General features: G+C 41.3%; 1 protein-coding gene across 1 annotated transcript in view; it reads right to left on the bottom strand.

Moving 5' to 3' along the window:
* LOC306972137 (neural proliferation differentiation and control protein 1-like) overlaps window positions 1-16872 on the bottom strand; it is a 44463-nt gene that overhangs the window by 26913 nt on the left and 678 nt on the right. The gene's annotated exons all lie outside the window — the stretch shown is intronic.

Below are 16872 nucleotides of genomic sequence, written 5' to 3'. Positions count from 1 at the left end.
TCTTTTTAAATGCAGACCGAGTGTGTTGCACAAATGAAAACACCATATTTGGATTACAGCGTCATCTCGGGGAGCCTTCAGGACACGTGGATATAAAATATGTCAGTATTTGTGAATGAACACATGCGTGGGAACCCGGCATCTGCGGCGCGATGGCAGAGTGACTCCCTCACGTATGACATAAAACAAGCACGGTACCAGGGGAGGTGTGTTCATGTTTACACTCGGAAACTGAGATGATACGAAGAATGTCCACACTGACCACTGCTGTGAAAAACCAATCCTGTCAGACACGCCTTCAGCCCAAAGGAATGAAGATCAAACGAGCAAACGCTGAACATGCCCTGAGTCGGGGAGAACATGATGAAAAGGACGTTCACTCCGACGGTTTCCCTGACGACGCGCCATGGCAACGGGAGGGGGGCAGAGACGTCACGAGGAGTGAGTCACCGCAGCGGCAGAGAGAGGAGGAAGGGCATCTGGCACACGGGTCCCTCGCATCAACACCGAAGTATTTAGTGCAGAAAGTACAAAACCGGACAGGGGTGTTTCAGCTCAGATTGATGATTTTTTTTCCCCCAATTTTTGTTTTCATTTTTTCTATTCATTTCCATTTATTTGCCCAATGTTTGCCCCATTTTCCTCAAGTTTTTCTAATCTTTGGCCAAATTGTTTTCCCCATTTTTTTCCTGATTTCCCCCAATTTTTTACCCAATTTATTCCCAATGTATTTTTTTTATTTTTGCCAAATTTTTCCCTCTTTTTTTTTTTTTAAACAAATGTTTTCCTTATTTTTGGCCCTTATTTTTGCTTACTAAAATCTCCCTTATTTCCCCCCATTATTAACAAAATATATTCCCCTTTTTTCCTTTTTTTCCCCCCTTTTTTTCCCCAATTTTTGCCACAATTTCCCCCCAGTTATTCCCCATTTTTCACACATTTCTTAACACTGAAGAAGAACCTGAGCGTCCACACATTATTATTCTGTTCTCAACAACAAACAATTGAACATGGAAAAATTAGTATCGGAAAAAGTTTCGTTCAGGTATCGGTATCGAAAACCAACTATCACTAAAGTACTGATATCAATAAAAATGTAACAGTCCCCATGCTCCCCTTTATACGGCAACACCACGGGGACAAACCCTCTTCCTTGTGGTGGTTCAGTGACATATTGACACTATGTCTGCACAGCGCCTCCTACTGTTCAAAGAGTGAGCTTTTAACATGAACCAAACACAAATGGACTCAATAGAAAAGCAGTGAGCAGAAAGTGTTATGTTTATCATTGGAATGGAGCGGAGTAAAAGTAGGAAGTTCTCGACACAAATACTACTGGAGTAAAGTGAACACACGACTGAAGTACTGCCCTGTGGCTCCGAGCTGGAGGTAATCTATGCAAACCTGCTCCAGTCTCTGAAACAGGAGCTCATAGAGTCAGCTTCTTCTTCAGTCGCTACGTTCACTCATTCAGATATTAGCGTTTGCTGGAGCCTGAAGGGAAGGGAGGGTTGGGTCACATACAATGACCACGGGTAGCACAGTTTCGTGACTACGATGCATTAGCCGACATTGCTGCAGTACCTCCATCTAGTGGCAGCAGAAAAAGCTAGTTTTGCATTAGAAAGCATTGCTCTTTACACACGTTTTAAACAACTATTTTGCCTTGTTTCCATTCATGTTAAACTTATACAGCTAGATGTTCCTCCTGTGATGACGCTGGGTTAGGTGCAGTTAAAGAAACCAGGCTGGTTTTCGTAAGATACATATTAGAAATGTTGCATATTAATGAGGGCCTGACTTTGATTGACAGACTGTTAGCATTAGAGCTAATGGCACAGCTACATCCGAACTACACACCCCGCGAGAGTCTACATTGAAGACCCCGCCCTTTCTAGGAACATGCTCCACAGGGGAGGAGGAGTCTGTGAATCCAGCATCGACTCCCCCCTCGAACAATTGGCCTTAAAAAAAAGTTTGGTTCCTGCACTCGATAGTACCTAAACTATCCGATACCGGACTGGACTCATTTGCTAGAGGATACACACACACCTTACTGGACTTTATTCGGTCGCTTGAAACACTTGCAATCAGTCGCTCGCATGAAGAGCCTTGTTGTGCGATTCTGAATAAAACCTCTGCGCTTTTGTTGCTAAGCTGTGAACATGTGAATGAAAACTGTTCCCTGTTCTTTGCTTTGGTGACAGTGGAATAGGTCTACTTCCTTTCTCTGACACTTGACCTCTTTACACATTGAGTGCCAAAAAAAGGAAAAACTCTTTTTTTATTGCGAAACTAGACACTCTAACACACCTCATGTGTGATTTTGGTCGTGATGAACTGAGGTGAAATAAACGACCATCAAAAACTTGTGAAAAGCACGATCTGAACATTTCCTATATTATTGCGTTTCTTTTCTTTTTTCGTTTGTCCGAAGGGCCGTGGTGTTGCGTAGGGAACAGCTGTGAAGCCGACACGTCTTGCTCTCTGGAGCGTGTTTGACAAAGCAGAGCGGCTTCACATGGAAAGATCCAAACAGTTGAGTTTTTAAATTGTTAAAATCGGTCCAAGGACGGCTGAGAGACATCCTGTTAAAGTCTTCAATCCGAGAACCAGGCTGTTTAAATGAACATGAGATAAAAAGAGATCGAGAACACGCGATGTTTCAAAACGTGTCAAAAACAATGTTGTTGTTGAAAATTGACTTGAAACTATTTAGGCAAAATTGACTCGAACATATTTAGGCATTTGCCTCTTCACATAACGTTAGTACCAGAGGAGAGAGAGGAGTTCATCAGAAAGGAGAGTTTCATAAAACACTAATTATCTCCGAATCTAGAAAAAAATCTGTGATTTTAATAAAACTACCCTCTGTTTAGCTTAGATTTCTCAGGAACCGAGACACGTGGAATTAAACTGTTTTCACCTATGGAGAGCTGAGAGTCTCACCTTTTAAAGGGGGGGTATAATGCAAAATCAACTTTTTCAAACTTTCCATCATGTTATTATGTCATTCCCTCATTTAAAACATGCCTGAAGTGTTGCCTTGGCACATTCACGTATTTTTGAGTAATCTGTAAAAACTCTGATGGCGGCCATTTTAGTGATAGGTTTGCCTGAGTCCTCCTAGGAACGCCCCCACCTCCTGGAGACGCCTCCGAGCTTTCGTCACCAGCCGAGTAACCAACCACTGCTCCTCAGCAGAACCCCCTCCCCACTGATGCCACAGACAGCGTGTGGAGGGGGCGGGTCGGAAAGGGTCAGAGGTTCTTAAAGAGACAGAGGCCTATTTCAAGACATTCACTACAGCCATTTTGAGAGAGACATTTTATACAAGGCAGTTTTTCCAATTTACTGCATTTACAGACCAACAGAAGGTTTGTCATCATTGTAGTGTGATATAGACTGGTGCTATGTGACTGAAAAAAGCATAACACCCCCTCTTTAAACGAGCCATAGCATGTGTCCATAGATATAACATAGAATAACAGCTTTGAAGAGTTTAGGACACATGGATACTCTGGAGGGAGCAGGTCGTTAGAGATGCTCTACTTCAAAGGTGTTTACTCACAGGGAGGTTACCGGTAGTTTCTGGGAGGAGCCGTGCCTACCCCAACTCCTCCCCCTTTGGTCTTTATCTAGGCTGCGAGCTGAACAGAACTTTAGTTTTCGCTGACGAAGCCTTTTGGATGAGAGACGAAACGTTCGACACTTCGGGCGGCACGGTAGCGCAGCGGTTAGTGCTCTCGCTTCACAGCTAGAAGGTCCGGGTTCGATTCCCACCAGGGACGGGGCCTTTCTGTGTGGAGTTTGCATGTTCTCCCCGTGTCTGCGTAGGTTTCCTCCGGGCACTCCGGTTTCCCCTACCACGAAAAACATGCACAATAGGCCAGGATGAATGATGTGTGTGAGTGAATGGCGGTGGTCAGAGGGTCCGTTGGCGCAGACGTGTGTAGTCGCGAAAGCGCCTCTGACAGTCTCCCCCAGGGGAAACTGAAGCTACAAACGTAGCTTTCCACCACCGAGTATGGAGTGAATGTACAACTGTCTCATGTAAAGCGCTTTGTGACTATATGTCTGTGAAAGGCGCTATATAAATAAAGCTCTTCTTCTTCTTCTTCTTACTTCAACCGCTGAGTACAGAAGACGACTCGAATACCTTCATTGAAGATAGAGTACGCTGTGGTGCTACAAACGTCATGAAGAATGGTCTGGATTGTTGGCACTGTGAAGCTCAATCCCCAAAACAGCGCGGCCTCAGTGTGTTAACCCCCACACTGGTTGGGTGGGCGGGAACTGCTTTTAATCTGTAAAGCACTTTGTGTTACAACCTTGTATGAAAAGCGCTTTATAAATAAAGTTTTGATTGATTTGATTGACATGAATCCAACACATTTTCTACAGTTTGCTACAACCCAGATTTAAAAACTTCTTGGGAAAAAAAGTGTCTGAAAAGCGACAAAAATTGGACGAAAACAAAGAAGAAGAAGAAGAAGATCTTTATTTATATGATGAAAATAGATATAAAGATATAAAGATGAAAATATCTACAAAAAAGCTGTACAAGAGCGACAAAAAAGCGATGGAATTGTGACAAAAATTGCCACAAAAGGGCAAACAAGAAAGTGTCATGGCAACCACGTGAGGACAAAGATCCATTTAGATCTGTTTAGCAGGTCTTTAACCTCTTACCCCCCGCCTTGACCGACAGCATTTTCTCCAGTTCGGCTTTACCCAAGTCTAAAAGGTCTTTCACTTTTTTTGTCTCTTTTCTGTAACTCTTTTGTTGCTTTTTTGTCACCGTTTCATCACATTTTTGTTGCTATTTTGACACCTTTTTCAAGAAACGTTCAGATTTGGGTAAAGCCAAACTGGAGAAAATGTGCTCGGTCCAGGCGGGGGTTAAGAGGTTAAACATCAGCAACAGAAACAGAAAGAAGAGGTGAAAATCTCCACCATCAAGTGAAGCGTCTCATGAACCAGGCCAGGAAAGGTCTTTGTTTCTGTATTATTCCACTTTCACCCAAAGCGTCTCCAACACTCGTGCTCCTCATTAAACCTTCCGATGAAAACGTGTGATTCTATTTCTGTCGTCGCTCCCTCAGCTCCAGATCCAGACGCTTGAACAACTGAAGGAAATGGAGCTCATTTCCCCCTAAACGTCCTGGACTCAGAGCTTCTTCATCTTCATCACCTGTTTCTGTTTCTGTGACATCACTTGTTTTGATCCACAAAGTCTGAGGAATGTTAAATGAAGAGACTCCCACTGTAAAGCACACAGATTATGCATTACAGGTAGATCTAGTCCCTGATCAACAAACATGCCACGCAGGGTTAAGTCCTCACTCCAGGACTCACCAAAGACAGCCCTTCCCTTCAGCTCTGTTTTAGTGCCCGACCACGAACGACTTGAAGAAAAGGGAGTTGGTGTTTGGAAAAACAATGCAAATTGACGTCATCGAGGCGAGGAACCAACCAAGACAGTTGCATAAACAGGACTAAACAACAGAAATGATGTATATTTGATGTGTAGTCTCTCTTCTATAAAGTGTGTGAGGGGAACGTTTGTCACTGATTCCAGACGATCAAACTTTAGAGCGACAAAGACACTGTCTGAAGCAGTGTTAATTTTGACAACATATTTTATTTTATTTTTAGTTTTATTCTTTTGACTAAAATGTAGTTTAATTTTAGTCGAGATTTAGTCAAAAAAAAAAAACTTTTCAATTTTAGTCTAGTTTTAGTCGACTAAAATTGCATGTCAATTTAGTTGACTAAATTTAAGACTAATTTAGTCGACTTGCATTGATAATATTCATTATAATCATATTTAATCTTGTTCCTCTGCTTCATGGAGTTGCTCCACATGAACAAAGCTCAGCTGATCCTTTGGCAGAGAATTTACATGATCTGAGGCTCTTTCAGACGCTCAATAGAAGTTTGGATGATTTTAGTCTCTCCTTTTCATTTTTATTTAGTCTTATTTTAGTCGACTAAAATATCTGGACATTTTAGTCATAGTTTTAGTCTCATGAAAAACTTTTATTCCATTTTTAGTCGTCAAAAATATCACTTTGACTAAAATTAAGACTAAATATTTTAGTCAACGAAATTTACACTGGTCTGAAGCCAGAGCAGAGCCCGGAGCACTGGACTAATATGGTCCTATTCCCTGGTTCTGGATGTAGCAGCCCTAACAGGAGTCTGGATAAGTCGCTCTAAGTCTGGTTTAAACTGTGTGTGTTTTTTTTAACTTGGCAATGTTTTTAGATAGTAAAAAGTGCCTGACCCATCTGGAGTTTGGGATCTGATATCGATCTGAAGGGGGTCGGCCGTTAGCCGATATGCAGGTCGATATTTTAAGAAATTTAATTTGCTATCATTTTTTGCAACTCTCTAACCTCTTACCTCCCGCCTGAACCAAGGGCATTTTCTCTAGTTCAGCTTTACCAAAATCTAAAAACTTCTGGACTGGAGAGCAATGGTGTAATGCCTCATTTGAAAGCTAAGATCTACAAAACTGATCAGAACTTTTTTGTCACGTCGTCACTGAGATTCTGTCACATTTTTGGAGCATTATTGACGTGTTTTCGTCACGTTTTCATCGTGTTTTCATCACTTTTTCGTCACTTTTTTGTCATATTTTTGACACTTTATTGTTGCTTTTCCTGCATGTTTTTGTCGCTCTTTTGTCACTTTTTTTTTAATTGCTTTTCATCGTTTTTTTTCATTGTTTTTTTTGTCATATTTTGGTTGCTTTCCTGACACGTTCTTGTTGCTTTTTTGTTGCTTTCATTCATTTTTTCTTTCACTTTGTTGCATTTTTGTCCTCATGATTGACACTATTTTGATGCTTTTGTTTTTTTAAGCCTTTAGATTTGGGTAAAGCCGAACTGGAGAAAATGTGCTCGGTTCGGGTGGGGGCTAAGAGGTTAAACAGCCTATATCTGGGCTCTCCAAGCTTTTTGACCCAGTGAGCCACTTTTACATAACAAAACCATCAGAGAGCTACTGAGTCCCCGCCGGGAAGGTTTGTAGCCCCGACATTTCAACAATGAATCCATGTACTTCACTTTACGAACCTAAACGTTTACAGAACATGTTCAAATCTTCAGAATAAAAAGAAAATTCCTCTAAAATGTGTCGTGACAAGCGTGTGAAGAAATGTCGAGAGCCTTTGGCGAGCGACCAAGGAAGGGCTGGAGAGCTACTGTTTAGATTCCTGACCTTTACTTAAACAGTTTTTATCATAGTAAAGGTTTTAATCACAGGAATGTATAGAAACATATCTAGAAGAGGTGACTGTGGATATGCACCAACGATACTTTAGGCAAGGCACCTTGATTTCGTACACAAGGCAACTCGATGCGTCCTACAAAAGAAGATAATCCTAAATTACAATCAGGTTAAGTTTAGGAAAAGCACATACGTAAAAACATCAAGACATGGGAAACACACAGAACCCCAGGGCAGGAGGGGGGAGGGGAGGGCGCCCGCCTGTGGACTGGAGGGCGGGGGAGTCGAAAAAAGTTTGTGAACGCAGTGGGATTTGGGGCGTGGTTAGGGAGGGGAGGTGTCTGCAGTTATTTGCATAGTCCTTGAAATGAATGCTGTGAATGAATGTTCGTAAATATAGTGGGAAAAGCCTCAGTCCGGATCTGGTTTAGCTCCGTGACTTCACCTCGAGTGGGGAATGTTGACGGAGAGATAAGAGGTCCAGCTGCTTCAGTCTCCCCTCAGGAGGAAAATAATTATTCCAGTAGTAGTTCATCAGTTTATAATTAATTAGCTTTTTCTTGGTCTCAGCATGAGTTCAGTGCTCCAGAGCAGGAAGTTCCTTCACAGTTCATCCCTTTATCGGCCAAGATATAGTCCTCGAATACAACAGTCCATCACTGTGCGCTACTTTCCTGTGTAAGTCCATCACTCGGTCAGTCCTTGCTCCAAAGTGCTTGTTCATTTCAAGCGACAGCAGCGAGGTGCAAGATGTCAACTTTCCGACTTTACGATAAACCAGGGCAGAGCCAAGTCCGTACCCTGTTATCAAGAGTCCAAATAAGTGAATATCTTTGACGTCTCCGACCGACAGGACCAGAACGATCCACTGACTCCACACGTCCATAGCTGTGAAAGTCCGGTCAGGGCAGACGACCTGCTCCGTGGCCTCACTTTGTGCAAAAACCTTATCAATTACACTGAGATTAGAGAGCAGTTAGAGAGCAGTTAGAGAGCAGTTAGAGAGCAGTTAGCGAGCAGTTAGAGAGCAGTTAGAGAGCAGTTAGCGAGCAGTTAGAGAGCAGTTAGAGAGCAGTTAGAGAGCAGTTAGAGAGCAGTTAGAGAGCAGTTAGAGAGCAGTTAGCGAGCAGTTAGCGAGCAGTTAGAGAGCAGTTAGCGAGCAGTTAGAGAGCAGTTAGAGAGCAGTTAGCGAGCAGTTAGCGAGCAGTTAGCGAGCAGTTAGCGAGCAGTTAGAGAGCAGTTAGCGAGCAGTTAGAGAGCAGTTAGAGAGCAGTTAGCGAGCAGTTAGCGAGCAGTTAGAGAGCAGTTAGAGAGCAGTTAGCGAGCAGTTAGCGAGCAGTTAGAGAGCAGTTAGAGAGCAGTTAGCGAGCAGTTAGCGAGCAGTTAGCGAGCAGTTAGAGAGCAGTTAGCGAGCAGTTAGAGAGCAGTTAGAGAGCAGTTAGAGAGCAGTTAGAGAGCAGTTAGCGAGCAGTTAGCGAGCAGTTAGAGAGCAGTTAGCGAGCAGTTAGAGAGCAGTTAGAGAGCAGTTAGAGAGCAGTTAGAGAGCAGTTAGAGAGCAGTTAGCGAGCAGTTAGCGAGCAGTTAGAGAGCAGTTAGCGAGCAGTTAGCGAGCAGTTAGCGAGCAGTTAGAGAGCAGTTAGCGAGCAGTTAGAGAGCAGTTAGAGAGCAGTTAGCGAGCAGTTAGAGAGCAGTTAGAGAGCAGTTAGAGAGCAGTTAGAGAGCAGTTAGAGAGCAGTTAGCGAGCAGTTAGCGAGCAGTTAGAGAGCAGTTAGAGAGCAGTTAGCGAGCAGTTAGAGAGCAGTTAGCGAGCAGTTAGAGAGCAGTTAGCGAGCAGTTAGAGAGCAGTTAGCGAGCAGTTAGAGAGCAGTTAGAGAGCAGTTAGAGAGCAGTTAGAGAGCAGTTAGAGAGCAGTTAGCGAGCAGTTAGAGAGCAGTTAGCGAGCAGTTAGAGAGCAGTTAGAGAGCAGTTAGCGAGCAGTTAGAGAGCAGTTAGAGAGCAGTTAGAGAGCACGTCTGCACTCGACAGAGACAGGAAGTAAAGAGTACGGCAAAAATATCTGCACATTTTTGAAAATGTCTGGTCTATAATCCTGTGTATGAAGCTTCTGAATATGTCAGTGTTGAATTGTGACAGCAGGGGGCGCTGTATGAAGGGCATAGGGCTGATTTATTCAGGACATTCATGTTTAGCAGCTATGTCAGAGGGAAAGCAGTAGATTCCAAGTCTCGGTCTCTCTGTTTGATTTTTTGGCCATTTCTCAAACAATATGAATGAAAACACACACAAAAAAATGTCACCATGGCCAGTGATGTTGGGAAGCCATTTATTGTGAAAGAATGTGTGAACTCATTTCAAATCAAACAAAATAAAATACCAAAATGCCCCAAAAAAGGGTCACCATGCCGACTGAAACATGGAGGTGTTTCGCTGATGCCACTGCCGGCAGCAGAATAAAGTGAAGGTCCTGTTAGTTCCATCTCAACATCATTGAGCCACTGTGGGGAGAGCTCAAATGTGCAGTTCATGCAAGACAGCCCAGAAACTTACAGGAACTGGAGGAATGAGCCGCTTTACCATTAGATTTTACACAGAACCTTCTCCACAAGACCACAAAACACTCAGAGCTGTCAACTTTTCAACAGGGTCAATTCGGTGTTTCATTTTGTTATGGTGATTTGAAATGAGTTCACAATTTTTTTCACAATAAATCACTGACCATGAGTGAAAAAAAAAGTGTTGGTGTTTTCATTCATATTCTTTGAGAAGAACTGTATCTAGTAAAAAGCTGCTGATGTTGATGAAGCCTCGGCGTTAATTCAACCTGGGAGACTAATTTCAGCATCACCTCCAGCCAATGGTCGCTTTGGTGAGGGCCACACCTCCTATCATCGCCCTCGGTCCCGCTTTGAAGCCCCAGCAATTATGGTTCGTTCGCTTCCCAGTTGTGCTGCGACCCGCCTCCGCCCTATCTCCGCCTCTTCCGTCAGCGGCTTCTCGCTGCTGCAGCTTCACGGGTCTCTATGCCACCTCCAGTGTCCAGGCTCCGGGGGAGACATCCCTAACTCCAAGCTGCTTATCCATCCTGACTTTCATACATGGATGTTACTACCAGGGTCTGATCGCCAAAACTAATAAACATGTCAATAAATCTTCCTAATCTCTGCTTTTGTCTGAGTCTATCCAGGTTGAACTGCTCTGATGTGGCTGTTTAAGATCAGGTCTGACCCCCATGATCACTCCTCAATTCCTCACCTGATTTTTAGGTTCTCGTGACAGAGATTCAATGTGACAAGGATTCCAAGGACTTTATGTCTGAGTTTAGCTGGAGGAGGTTGTTCAACATCCGCACACTGATCAGTGACACATTAGAGCTGAGTGTCGCCTGCGTAGTTGTCACAAAAAGACGTGTGACGGAGTGCAGGGGTGGAAAGAAGCAGTGGACACTTCCCGGTGGAGTTTGAGGATGACGCAGACGTGGCTTTGTCTCTTCGGGCTCCCTGTGGCATTAACTTTACCCGCCCTGATGTCAGAAACAGGAGCATAATTTAATGTTCATTACAGAATCCTCATATTGGACCTACACTAACGTCACAAATGGAAATAATCTCCACCCGAGCCGAGACCCCAGACGCGCCTAAAGGCTGAGTGTGTGAGATAACAAAGGAATCCCACGCTCTCAAACGCACCACGACGCGGCTAAACTTAGCCCAGTGACGAGCAGCGACACGAGGCGAGTGTGAAGATCAGCGGAGAATACAACCCACAACCTCCTCAGGGCGACCCACACTGTGCTGACCAGCTTCAGCGGCCTGAGACATGGCTGCGGCGCCACCTGGTCTTATTCATTCACAAACACTGACACGTTTGGTATCCACGTGTAGCACGAAAGGCGGTGACCGAGATGACGCTGGAATCCAAATATGGTCATTTCCTTTGTGGGAGACAGCGGCGGCTAAAGACGGGAGAAATATACACAGGGCATGTGCAGACAAAGGGACTTTCCACTCTTTATCCTCTTAACTCTCGCCTGAACCGAGACGATCTTTTTCCTCACGTCATCAGATTTTTTTTCCATCATTTTTTTGTTGGGTATTCAACTCATTTTTGTAACTTTTTCGTAATTTTTTCGTCAATTTTTTATCACATTTTTGTCACATTTTAGAAATTTGTTCGTAATTTTTTGTCATTTTTTTGTCATTTTTTTGTCCATTTTTTGTCCATTTTTTGTAATTTTTCAACAATTTTTTATCAAATTTGTGTCGGTTTTTTTGCTACATTTTAGTCATTTTTTTGTAATTTTTTGGTAATTTTTGGTAATTTTTGGTAATTTTTTTGTCATTTTTTGTCACATTTTTGTAATTTTTTGTCACATTTTTATCAAATTTTTGTCTGTTTTTTGGTCATTTTTTTGTCACATTTTTGTCATTTTTTCGTAAATTTTTTGTCCATTTTCTGGTAACATTTTTGTGACATTTTTGCCACTTTTTCATCAATTTTTTGTCACTTTTTTGTCAATGTTTTCTCACTTTTTTGTCACATTTCCATCATTGTTTTGGTCTCAGTTTTGTTGCTATTTTCACAGCTTTTTTCCAGAAGCTTTTGGATTGGGGTAAAGCCAAACTGGAGAAAATGTGCTCTGTTCAGGTGGGAGTTAAGGGGTTAACAACATCTGCACTTACGTCGCTCTGTAAGACTCCACACTTTACAGCAGGGGTCCTTCAAGGGGCCCGCGGGCAAAATCCGGCCCCTGACTTGTAGTGCACAAATCCAAAGTCTCATTCCTGTGCGGGGTTATGACATTTTTTAACTAAATAACCAGTAAACTCATTCCAGCCACTAGGGGGCAACTTAAATGAATAAAAAAGAATTCCACACGTGTCCAGCAGAGGGCACTGACATAAGCGATCAGGATATAAACAACACATTATAGCCACGTGGTAAATGAAGCTTAAAGGGACTACACAGAGTTTAAAAATGTTTAAATTGTGTATTTTCCTCCCCCTACATGTTCCAACAATGTCCTAATGTGTAGAATGAGCTCTTGCCGTCATGCACGAGCTTAATATAGAAGGTGCAGCTACACGTATGACCTGAGGTGGCAGTAGTGAGTATAAAATGGCAAACTTGCATCTAGCCCCTTTAATACCAGAGAGTGGAGTGAATGAATAATGACTACAGTGAACTTTGAGAAACTTGTGACACGGGCTTGTAAAGCGCAATACAAGTGTGAGCAGTTATTAATTTGGTCACATTATGCCAGGATAAATGGAATAGATGTGGTATTTCAAATCGCTCTGTATTGAGCACTATTTCACTCTGTCTTGAGCACTATCTTTCAGTCTCGTTTTGACTCGGAGCACTATTTCACTCTGTCTTGAGCACTATTTTTAAGTCTCGTTTTGACTCGCTCTGTCTTGAGCACTATTTCGCTCTGTCTTGAGCACTATTTCACTCTGTCTTGAGCACAATTTTTAAGTCTCGTTTTGACTCGCTCTGTCTTGAGCACTGTTTTACTCTGTCTTGAGCACTATTTTTAAGTCTCGTTTTGACTCGCTCTGTCTTGAGCACTATTTCACTCTGTCTTGAGCACTATTTTTAAGTCTCGTTTTGACTCGCTCTGTCTTGAGCACTATTTCACTCTGTCTTGAGCACTATTTTTAAGTCTTGTTTTGACTCACTCTGTCTTAAGCACTATTTCACTCTGTCTTGAGCACTATTTCACTCTGTCTTGAGCACTATTTTTAAGTCTTGTTTTGACTCACTCTGTCTTAAGCACTATTTCACTCTGTCTTGAGCACTATTTCACTCTGTCTTGAGCACTATTTCACTCTGTCTTGAGCACTATTTTTAAGTCTTGTTTTGACTCTCTGTCGTGAGCACTATTTCACTCTGTCTTGAGCACTACTTTAGTCACGTGGCTGTACTCTCTGAATTTTTGGGAAACTCCTCCACAAGAGGGCACTGTCCACACAAAACCAAATATTTTTGAAAGTAGATTATTGTGTAGTGTTCTAATGTGAGGCCTTTGGAGCAACTACTATATTTTCTGGACTATAAGTAGCTCCAGAGTATAAGACGCACCAGCCAAAATATGCCAAATGAAGAAAAAAACAACAGGCTGAATAGGCGTACGGTATGCTAACGTAACACATTGATGGTTAGCTACATGAAGCTAAACAACAAACTAAATAGGAGTCTGGTATGCTAACGTCACATAAAGAGTTCAGACAACAACAGCATAAAGATCATATTCAACTCTTCATCTCACTCCAAATCACTAAATCCATTGAAAACATCCGAGGAGTCACTTCTGAACAATCGCCTTGGCAACGGCCTGGGCACGGAGGCGTAACTGCACCGTCGACAAGCCTCTCCCGGCAGCACGTTTTTCAAGCTCTCATTGGCGAACTCGTTCCTCCAGCTGTGGCCATCGAGCTTTCAGCCCGTGATTAGCTTTCTAGACTTTCTTTCTGCAGCTGGATTAGCCTGCAGTGCCCTCTAGCGGCATGTGAAATTATAGATTTGAATTTTAAAAAAATAAAAAAAGTCACATATTAGTCGCTCTGGAGTATAAGACGCCAGCAAAACTATGAAAAAAACTGCGACTATTGAAGTTACTTCAAGCAGCAACCTCCCTATCTCTCGGTACAGCTTGCTTTTTTTCACCAAATTGTGTCCCGCCTCAACCGAGCTTTACCCAAATCTAAAAGCTAAAAAGAAAAGCATCAAAATAGCGAGAAAAAGGGGATGAAAAGTCAACAAAAACATGAGAAAAACACAACAAAAAATGATAGAAAAAATAGCTCAAAAAGCAACAAAAATATGACAAAAATGTGGCGACGTGACGAAAAGTTTCCGTCACTTTTGTAGGTCTTAGCTTTCAAATGAGGCGTTACATTGTTGATCTCCAGTCGAGAAGCTTTTAGATTTGGGTAAAGCCCAGTATAAAAAAACATGAATCTAAAATGTTTGTTTGTTTATTTGAGCAACAGATGCATACAAGTATAGTATACGTGTAACATACAGAATTATTCACAACATAAGAGGTTACTGCTGCTCAAAGGGAGTAGGAAGAAGTTAGTTATAACTTATAAGGCCCTACCCCTCCTTTCAGACTTACACAACTTAAACTACTGCTCACGGCACAATATTTTTAATGTATAATTAGGCTTTAACCATGAGATCTATGCGGCAATTCCAGACTGAGGAATTGCCTTAGTAGCGAATTAAATCAACAAAAACGGCTCCACTTAGCAAATCCCAAACAGTAAAGTAATTAGTTCATAACATTCTTGTGTTGCTCTTGCATAAGGTTGAAGGTGCACATTCTGGACATCACATAATAAATCCGGATTCATCACATACTTCTCATTATCAAGGATCAAAATAACAAAGACAATTCATAGTTCAGGAACAGAAGATTAATTACAGGAGTTTTGCATACTTTTCCAGTATTTGCTTTCTGTACATTATTTTAAATTGTACTACAGTTGAACACATTTTTAAATCCTCTTCTAATGAGTTCCAGAGGTCGACTCCACTTCGTGTAACAGACATACTTTTTTGAGTTGTACGGGAATATTTTTTCTTAAGATTCATTTTCCTTCTTAGGTTATAACCCCCATCACGGTCTGAAAACATTATTTGAATGTTAGCAGGGAGTAAACTGTTTTTGGCTTTGAAGACAACTTGGGCAGTTTTTAATTGCTCCAATTCTGTAAATTTGAGAATCTGCGACTGTACAAATAGTGGGTTGGTGAGCTCCCTATATCCGACTTTGTGGATAATTCGTAAGGCCTTCTTTTGTAATTTATATAAAACATCTGTATTGCTTTTATACGTGTTCCCCCAAATTTCCACACAGTAGGTCAGGTAAGGTAGTATAAGAGAGCTGTACATGATATATAAAGATTGCTTATCAAAGAAATGTCTCGCTCTGCCCATTAAAGACACGATTTTTGCCATTTTGGCTCTGATCTTAGTGATATGGGTTTTCCAGCTCAACTTGTGATCAAGAGTTACTCCCAGGAAAGTGTGCTCATAGACTCTTTCAATGTTGTTGTCATCAATGTGTAGTTGGATCTCCGCTTCAATGCGTCGATTTGAGAACACCATAAATTTTGTTTTTAATACATTCAATGATAATTTATTTTTATCAAACCAGTGCTTTAGCTTAGACAATTCTTCTGTAACTTCAATCACAAGTTGTTGCAAGTTCACGCCTGACGCTATTAATGTTGTGTCGTCGGCCAAGAGAATGAACCTAAATATCTCTGAGGCCGAGCACACATCATTAATATACAATAAAAAAAGTTTGGGGCCCAGAATTGATCCCTGGGGTACTCCGCAATATATAGTTTCGCAGGATGATTTGTAATGGCCCATTTGAACAAATTGTTTCCTGTTGGTTAGATATGATTCTAACCAATTTAGGGCAAGTCCCCCAATTCCATTTTTTTGTGCTTTTTGTAGTAGAATACCATGATCCATGGTGTCAAAAGCTTTCTTTAGATCTATAAATATTCCAATTGAATATTTCTTGTTGTCTATATCATTAGTTATCTCCTCTGTTAGTTCAAGTAGGGCCAGCATTGTTGATCTGCTTTTCCTGAAACCATATTGATTTTCATTTAATATTTGGTATTTTTCTATATAATTTTCCAGTCTATTGTTAAATATTTTTTCCAAAATTTTTGAGAATTGAGTTAGAATAGAAATTGGTCTATAATTAGACAATTGGGATTTATCTCCATTTTTGTAAATAGGAACTACTTTTGCGGTTTTCATGTGATCGGGGAATATACCTGTAGAAAAGGATCAATTATATATATGTGATAAAGGCTCAGCTATCACATTTATCACTTTTTTAATAACGGAGATGTTTAGGTCATCACAGTCAGTTGTTTTTTTGTTTTTGCACTTACCAACTATATCTATAATTTCTTTAGGATTAGTAGCTGAAAGAAAAAAGGAGTTTACATTTTCAGACGTTTTGACATTGTGAGTCTCCATCTGTGGAGGTACTATCGATGCGGCCAACTGAGGTCCCACATTTACAAAATATTCATTAAATTTATATACTGTTTCTTCAATCTCCTGAGGACATTTCTTGTGCGTTGTGAAATGATCAAGAGGAGACCCAATGACTTTTTTCCTTTGGATGACACTGTTTATAATCCTCCAGAGACCCTTTATGTTATTTTTGGTTTTGTCCAGTAAGGATCTATAGTGCATTTTTTTAGAGATTCTTATAATTTTTGTCAATTTATTTTTATATGTTTTATACTTACATTCTGCTTCCTCTGTGCGCTCCTTTAAGAATATTCTATAGAGAAGATTTTTCTTTTTGCAAGCATTTAGTATTCCCTTTGTCATCCATGATGCAATTTTAGCCTTTTTCTGGGTATACTTTATAACGGGACAATGTTGATCGTAGCTCGTTTTAAATGTGTCTAAGAACATGAAATGAAATGAATTCCGTGGAGTATGGTGCACCACAAGGTTCAATTTTGGGACCATTATTATTTATCATTTATATTAAGGATTTTGCTTCTGTTTCTACGACCACCTTTCCAGCTCTTTTTGCTGATGATGCCAGTCAGAAAAAATAATAATAAAAAGGGAAAATGCACTCGT

Source organism: Gobius niger, assembly GCF_951799975.1.
Source record: "Gobius niger genome assembly, chromosome: 1".
Lineage (NCBI taxonomy): Eukaryota > Metazoa > Chordata > Actinopteri > Gobiiformes > Gobiidae > Gobius > Gobius niger.
Note: the sequence above shows the minus strand (reverse complement) of the source record. Positions and strands in the feature narration are given on the sequence as shown.